The 8,595-nt window shown below is 33.6% G+C and overlaps 1 protein-coding gene across 37 annotated transcripts in view; it reads left to right on the top strand.

Annotated features, from left to right (window-relative positions):
- Positions 1-4,480: 4,480 nt before the first annotated feature.
- Positions 4,481-8,595, top strand: part of LOC121241004 (tRNA-splicing endonuclease subunit Sen2-1-like) — a 30,842-nt gene continuing 26,727 nt past the window's right edge. For 21 of the 37 annotated variants that reach the window (XM_041138546.1, XM_041138564.1, XM_041138568.1 and 18 more), the window contains exon 1: positions 4,545-4,770. The gene's annotated coding sequence lies outside the window, so the exon portion shown is untranslated. Of the gene's footprint in view, positions 4,771-6,412; positions 6,869-8,595 lie in introns of those variants that run through there. The other 16 variants (XR_005935623.1, XR_005935627.1, XR_005935626.1 and 13 more) reach the window with 3 other exon arrangements.

The raw sequence follows: 8,595 nt of genomic DNA, 5'->3' as shown, positions 1-8,595 counted from the left end.
AACATCCAATCTGAAGATTTTCTTCTATTGCCTTAAACTTGACAAGCCTTTGGGGGGAATCCCTCACATATCGCACAATGTTGCGAACTCGAGTAATGGAATCATCAACCTCTTTTAACCCCTCAACAACTATAATGTTGATGATATGAGCACATCATCGAACATGAATAAACTCGTGGACCCAAAAGACATCATCTTTCACTGTCGTGTTCCGCTTAAACCAATCAATTGTTTTTTCATAGCATTGGCATTGTCAACTGTAATACACAACACTTTTCAAATTCCTCAGTCCTTTATACAATTATTCATCTTCGCTCTAATGGATGCACCTTTATGATCTACAATTTCTTTGAAACCAATAATTTTTTTATGCAAAATTCACTCACTGTCAATGTAGTGTGCTATGATACACATGTAGTAGACGTTCTGTATAGACGTTCATGTGTCAGTCGTAAATGATACTCTCTGGCCAATGGTAATAAACATATTTCTCATCTCCACCTTGTCCTTCACATGCCTCTTCATACAATCTCGCATCACCATATATCATGATGGAGTGAGAAATCGTGGCTCAACAAAGTTTAGAAACTTTCGAAAACCTCTTTTGTCGACTATGGTAAAAGGCATCTCATCAGTAATTATCATCTCTGCAAGCATGCCCCTCAACATCTTTTCACTGTATTGAGGGATGACCAATTTCTTAGCCTGTGTACCATCAGTAGCCGTAGAAGTTGCATAACTAAGGTTGGTCTGAGCAGTGGCCGCCAATCCCTTCGTGATCTTATATCGTTGGCAACCATTTAGATGTGTCATTAATACACTAGTGCCATGCTTCTTTGAATGACATCCACAAAGTTGCCCACTATGATGGCATCTTGCTAGCGGGTTTGTAATATCACCAGGAATTTTGGTAAAATGCTCTCATGTTCACGACCTATTTTTAGGAAGCCGTGGTGGTTGATCGTGCTCAATAGGCATCTCCTCATCTTCATTGAATATATCATCATCCTCTATATCTACTGGAAGTGGGAGTCGACTACTAATACAAGATGTAGCTACTTTAGATGTGGCTGCCTTAAATGTAGCTCTAGGGATGGGAGTACCTACCGGTGTAGGAGCTGTAGCATTGGCATTTGCCACATATCCCTTTGTAAAAGATCATCTCTATTGGGTCTAGAATCTATATCACAATCAAAGAAGCTGAAAAAATAGATTAGAAGTAAAAAATTAGTTCAAAAAATAACTAGACTATATTAAAAGGCATCAACTTATTTAAGATAGAGAAAAATCCAAAATCCAATTAATATATACAAATAATTATGATGATCATGTACGTAATCAGATATTCCTTGGAAAAGATCACGCATTTGCATTAATATAATTCATGATACATGTCGTTCCAAGAGGCCACGGGTCATTGAATATGACTTATTTTACAGGTTTTAAAACTAAATGATCAATAGTATATATGCTACTACACACACTGACACACGCATAAACGAATATCCCAATATTTTATAATCTTGCTTTAGCTGAACGAATATCGACTGCAAAATATATATTAATTGCCTTGAAACACAAAAACAAATTAGCATAGAAGATTAATACCATTAAACGTATGACTAATTAATTTGGTTCGATTTCTTAAAATAGAATATGGGATTAAATTATTTTATGAATATTTTTCTGGTAGAGTGTGAACACTATTGTTAAGTGATATATTGCTGCAAGACTCTTGATCATGTCCTTATTGGTAAGAATTCAATGGTTCTCATTAGACATCGTACTAGTTCATCACTTCATCAATTCAATGGTTCACTCAGACCTTTTACAATTGTTGCAAGAAAAATTTTCACAACAAAAACAAAAGCATCACCATCAGCACCACCAGCAACATAGAAACAAAGCAATAAAACACAAATCATCCATAAAATTTCATACACATTTTATTAAACACATTGCATGCATACTGGTTTGCACAGTCCGTTGCCATCAACCATATTCAATTTTTGCTATATTTCCTTAGTACAACACAACTTCACAAGAATCACAACAATTAATCCCAAAATAACTAATTCTAGGCAATCCAACAACATGGAAAAAAAACATAAAATTAAATCAATTTTAGGGCTCAAAATCATAAACTTACCAGAATGGAGGCTGGCTTGAGAAGTGAAGGGGAACGGAGTGTTGCGCACTACGAAGGCTTAAAGTGGAACGATAACAACTGAGAGGGAACGAGATGGCGAGATTCGAGAGGTTCACTGGTTCAAAGAAAAGAAAAAGGAGAAGGAAGAAGGGAAGAGGGGTCCTGCATTTTGAACCCCCCGTGTGATGAAACGATGCCTATCCACATTAAGTGAAACGGTATTGTTTAATTTTTTTTTTTTAAATCCAGATGTAAAACGATATTGTTTTATATCTAAATTTTTTTAAAAAAAAATTAGAATTAAAATCGAAGTTCAGAGCTACTTGGAGCTTCTAATTCCAACTCTGGCTCTTTATTTGGAGGTACTGCAATTCCAGCTCAGTCGGGAGCGGAAGTCAGGCGGAGTAGGAATTTTCAGAAGTTTGCATATCACTACTATATTCGCTCAAAAGGTAACAAACCCCACCAATTAAGTCATTACACATGGAAAGCTATAACAGTATTAAAAAGGGTAAAATAGTAAAAGACAAAAGCTATCTTCTAGAACATTGAAATTAAACGCTATGTTTCTTCCTTCGAACTTGATGTCCCTTCAGTAAACTACTTCAAGGCCCATCCCCAGTACTTCATTCATGGCCCAACCAAGACCCTTTTCTGTTGTGGCCCAAATCGCTTGGTTTCATAACACCTCCATTCCTCCCTCCCGTCCACGATTAGTACTGATTAAAAATTTGATAATTCAATTCTGACTTCACTTCAACTTCAAATCCGACAATCCAAGTTAGAGTCAGAGTTAAAGGTTTTTTTTTCTGAGAAGTCAGAGTCGACTCCGCTCCGAACCAACTTTGACTCAACTCCGGTCTAACTACGACTTTGCCATCCGACTTTAATTCCAACTCCAACTCCAACACCGATAATATATATTTTATAATAATTTTTATAAAATAATTACATATTAGTCATAACAATTTTATATAATTATATTTTATATAATTAGTTAAACTCCATACTATAGTAGCATGAGCTCATTATTATTAAATAATATATTTATATTATAATATATATAAACTAAATTGATTAATAATAGATTTCTATATATAAACATCATACTATTATATAAATATAATAACATGTAATACTAATGTATAAGCACTAAAATGCGTAATAATATGTAATACTAATCAATTAAATTACTAATATATAATAACATGTAATACAAATAGATAAACACTAATGATTAATATATAACTTTATAATAACATGTAATACTAATGTATAATAACTAAAGTATAATAACATGTAACAGTAATATATAATAACTAAAGTATAAAAACATATAATAGTAATGTATAATAACCAATGTTCCAATATATACATCATCCCAATTTCCATCATCATTTCATCATCCTATGATGTGGCATTAGGTAATTGAAAATTATTTATTACATTTTACTTGTAATCCTATCATTTAATGTCATTTCATGAGATGAAGGGAGTTGGGATGATGAATAGATTTTTTCTATAATATATAATCACTAGTAACTAGTATAATAAATTAAATATAAAATATATGTCTAGTACATAATTAAGTTAAATACTAATATAATAATATGGAATACTTTAGTAAAACAATATGTAACTAACTAACTACTAATGTATAAACGTGTAATACTATTATGCTAATATATAATTATTATACTTTAGCTATTAATGAGAATAAGTTAGATACTGGTTATAGTAAAAGTATAATGAGTTAATAACATGTAATTAAATACTATTTATAAAAACTATAGTACAAGTCTATAGACTATAACATGTAATACTATAGTATAATAATATGTAATTTTCAATAATCAATCATATAGTACAAGTATAAATACTAACAATAATAACATTATAGATTTATAGTCTACATTTAATACCAATGTATAATAATACTAGTATAATAATTATATTTAAATTTTAGTCAATATAGTACAAATCAATTTAAATAATAATTTTCATTAATTAATACTAACAATTAAATTGAGTGATGGAAAAAATTTTAAAAATCATAAATAAAATGATAAGTCGATATCATATAATTAGATACTATAGTATAATAAGAAGTTAAAAGTATTATATGAATCTATGATAAATGATAACATAATAACATATAATTAATAATAATAATCAATACTAACAATTATAAAAACTATAAATAAAAAAACTTAGGGTTAAAGCCCTAAACAAAGATTAAAATTAAATTTAGTGTATCCATAAAAATCAAAGAAAACGGCGCCGTTTTCGAACGGCTCCAACACCCCCCGGCGGGGTGCGCCCGGCGCGACCTCAGGCCCTCTCCCAGTCACTCTCCTCTCTCTCTCTCTCTCTCTCTCTCTCTCTCCCTTAGTCCCTCCCTCATAATTTCCATTTTCCTTCGGCTTCCTCTCTCTCTCTCTCTCTCTCTCTCTCTCCCTGCGAGTCTCGATCTCAACCTGCGACAGTCCCCCCCGATCTCACCCTGACCCAGTCCCCCTGACCCTGATCCAGTCCCCCCCGACTCTCGTCTCTCTCTCGCCGAGTCACCGCGTGACCTCACCCTGACCCAGTAACCACCCCCGCAGGCAGCGGTCGACACGGTAAGCCTCACTCTCTTCTCCCTTCGTCTTCTCTCTCTGTGTAAAATGTGAATCTGTGTAATTTTGCGTTGTGATGATATGGTTGTGTAAAATCTGTGTAATGTTGTGATGATATAGTTGTGTAAAATCTGTGTAATTTTGTGTTGATGAGTGTGTAAAATCTGTGTAATTTTGTGATGATGAGTTTGTATAAAATATGTGTAACTAAAATAGGATGGATGTTGCAGACTTGCAGTTGATGAGTTTGAGTTAATATTGGGGCTGTTTTTGTTGGGATGTTTTGAAGGAATAAACTGTGATTATACTTGTTTGGATGGATGTTGCAGTTGATGAGCTTGTGTAAAATCTGTGTAACGAAAATAGAATGAGTTTGGGGCTGTTTTTTTGTTGTTGCACTGAATGATTGGATAAAACTGTGATTATACTGGGGCTGTTTTAATTTGAGTTAATATTGGGGCTGTTTTTGTTGGGATGTTTTGAATGAATAAACTATGATTATACTTGTTTTTGGAGCTGTTTTTGTTTGTGTTGTGGTTTATATTAATATGATGCTAAAGTTGGGACTGTTTTAGTGAACATGTTGGCTGTTTTATTTTCTTTCTGTAATTGATGGTGTGGTTGGGCAGTTAATCTGTGTTCCACAAAGTTGAACATTTTTATAAGTACAAAGTTGAAGTTTTATCACCTTTAGGAATTCAGACTTGACGAAATCACCTCTTTTTGATAAACTAATTTAGTGCATATACAACATAAGTTGTCATATTATTTCCTCAAAGTCCTGCTGATGTCTGTTTTGTGGCTGAAAATCTTGAAAATCATGAAAAGAAAAATTGGATAACTTATCTCACGTTCCTTGGTTGAATTGAAAGGACCATCAACAATGCTTGCATTTGATTTTTGGAGTTTGTAAGATCATTGAACTGTTAGTGGTTGGAGTTTGTTAGTCTTGAACTGTTATATAATTCTTGGAGTTCGGGAACTTCTAAATTTCATGGTATTAATGTTATTCTCTGTGAAATTCATGGAGGATAATGGATATTTAGTGCATGGCAAAATTCATAGTTAGCTCTGTTGTCATTATCATTTTCTGGTTGGCATAGCAAAATATTTTCAAACTAAAATCTTTTCATATTTTTTTAAGCTTAACTTAGAAGTTGGAATGGCAGTGTGGCACTTGGAACATTTAATTTGTTGTAATCTGTTTGTTTTTTGTAACATTTAATTTGGTTGGCACTTAGAAAATGTTGGGTTTCTCTTTTTTTCAAAATTAGAACTTAAAAAATGTTTGCTGTAATCGTTGTAAGAACATATTATTATGATTGATGTGGATGATGGGTGCTGATGATTTTGGATGTGGTTGATAGATGATGGGTGTGGATTTTTATTGTAGACTTGAAGTGATTAGTTGGATGTGGATGATTGATGATGCATTGATGGGAGTGGATGTTTATTGCAGTGATTAGTCATCTTTAATTTTTTTTTTTAAATTTTTTGAAGCATGTTAATAACTTAGTATGTTACTTGTTTTTATTTAGTTTTATTTTTTGCTATGTTTTTAGTAAAAAGTAAATTATTTACTTTAGATTGTGATTTTTGAAAAAAATTAAATTTAAAAGCTCACAGAAAAAAACAAAGTCCAAATCCGACTCCGCTCCGACAAGTCAGAGTCGGAGTGGAGGATGAACATGTCAGAGTCGGAGTCGGAGGATGGCCATACCGACTCTGACTTGGTCGGTGCTCAGCCCTATCCATGACTCCACCCTCTCCCAAATAAAAAACACGTCGACTCCCCAAGGCCTGGAGCGTCACCATTGAGCCACCGTCGCCACCTTCACAACCGTTGCCTCCATCCCTCGAATTCGTGGCTGTAACCTCATATTGAGCCACTGTCACTCCATCCCAAAGCTTGAAACCCAAGCCCCTCCGGCGTCCTCTCCCAAATTTGAAATCCTAAGAGCTCTGCCGCCTCCCATCTGTTGGACTCCCCAAAGCCTGAGGTCAGCCCCCTCACCACTGAGCCTACTATCGCCGCTGGTTGTTACCGTAGTGCATATCTCCATTTACGCCATGGTTTGGGTTCCCTCACGTAAAAACTGAGGTTGTTACTTTATATCTATCTATCATGTAATTTCTTCTTTGTTTTAATTTTTCTTGCATGAATTGTCCCTCGAATTACTCTATGGATTTATGTTTGCTAAGATATGTCTCCTGCTCAATGCGATAGCTAAATCGAGCCTAGAAAATCCAGCTGAAATGCAAAGTAGTTTATGAAATTGTCTGCTGAAATGGCCTTTGGATTATAGTAGTTTATAAAATTATAGAATGTATATAAAGAGGAAAAAAACAGTTTAGTTTTCGAAAATTGGATTAAAATTTAGGAAAGTATTCAACTTGTGCCATTGGAAATTTGGCATTTAGGAAATTGTAGAATGCATTTGAAGAGGAGAAAAACAGTTTAGTTTTATAAAATTGGATTAAAATCTAGGAAAGTATTTAACTTGAAATACATTGGCAATTTGGCATTTAGGAAATTATAGAATGTATTTCAAGTGGAGAAAAACAGTTTAATTTAGGAAAGCATGAATCATACTATTCTGTTTAATATATTTTAGATAACAATCTACAAAAATGATTGAGCTTGGTTCTTATAGTCATAGCACAATACAGACAGAGTGGAGGAAGGGCCATAACACGATTCTTTTTAGCACTTCATTTTTATGGGCCTCTGTCATTAATTTCAATAAAAAATTTTATGGGCCTCTGTCAGCAACCAGACCATATTGATCACGTGTGGCAGACTTTAGCTCAAAAATCATGCATGAAATGACTGAAAATAGCAAACAAATTTAGAATAATAGTGGAAGGGACAGAAACTTAGAAGTATATATGTGATTGATTATTGAATGAATACTCTATTAATCTTGAAAACCCACGTTAAATTTTTAGCTTACATATGTATATGGTTTGGGTTGAACGCATTATGAGTCTGGTCTTCACATAAACTAGTAATTTATAATCTTCTAATCACCTCTGAGGTTGTCAAGAAAACCTTACTCAAGTCAAATCGATGGAATGCTCAAAGCTAGCTAACTGTATAGGGTCTAATTTTTGATAGACATAATATGTAGATCCTATAAACAATATAAATAAAATGCTTAATAAATATTGATATAGGTTTTAGAATTCAGAAAAAAGCTTTAGGGAATCTTTACTGTCGCAAACAAAAAGTTGCAGGTTTAAGTGCCCATATATTGTCCAAACTTGACACCAAACTCTAATTTAGGGTACTTTACAATACGAATTGTGTAGTCAAACTGAAATAATCAATAAAGTATATATGGGGAATTGAATATGTTAGCTGCTATATAATCTTGTAAATGAGTGTTGTAGGAGACTAGAAGTTACACTGCAAACGTATAATGGGGATAATTTAGATAATACTTTGCAGATCAGCTGCAAACAAATGTCTATGTGAGCTCCTGCTATAAATGTCTTCAGAATCAAATGAAGGGTTAATCTTCTACACTTGTAATCAATGCCGGCTTGCCAAGTTTCTGCTCTTAAGCACAAGATGCCAGTCAGCAAGAACTGAATTGTATTAATAAACATAAAGCCGATTATGAAATAGCTAACATAAACTTTATATCTTGTATTCATGCCTTTTTTTTTTCTTTTGACAAAATATTGCTGGGGTGTAATTGCTGGGTTGATAGTTCTGAAAATATCATTGGGGGTGAAAGATTTTTGTAGTTCATATTGACACATTGTTTGAGGCACGTAGTAGCATTAGCAATATCTCATGCTCAAGAAACCAACGTGTGTGTA

Source organism: Juglans microcarpa x Juglans regia, chromosome 7S (assembly GCF_004785595.1).
Source record: "Juglans microcarpa x Juglans regia isolate MS1-56 chromosome 7S, Jm3101_v1.0, whole genome shotgun sequence".
Taxonomy (NCBI): domain Eukaryota; kingdom Viridiplantae; phylum Streptophyta; class Magnoliopsida; order Fagales; family Juglandaceae; genus Juglans; species Juglans microcarpa x Juglans regia.
Note: the sequence above shows the minus strand (reverse complement) of the source record. Positions and strands in the feature narration are given on the sequence as shown.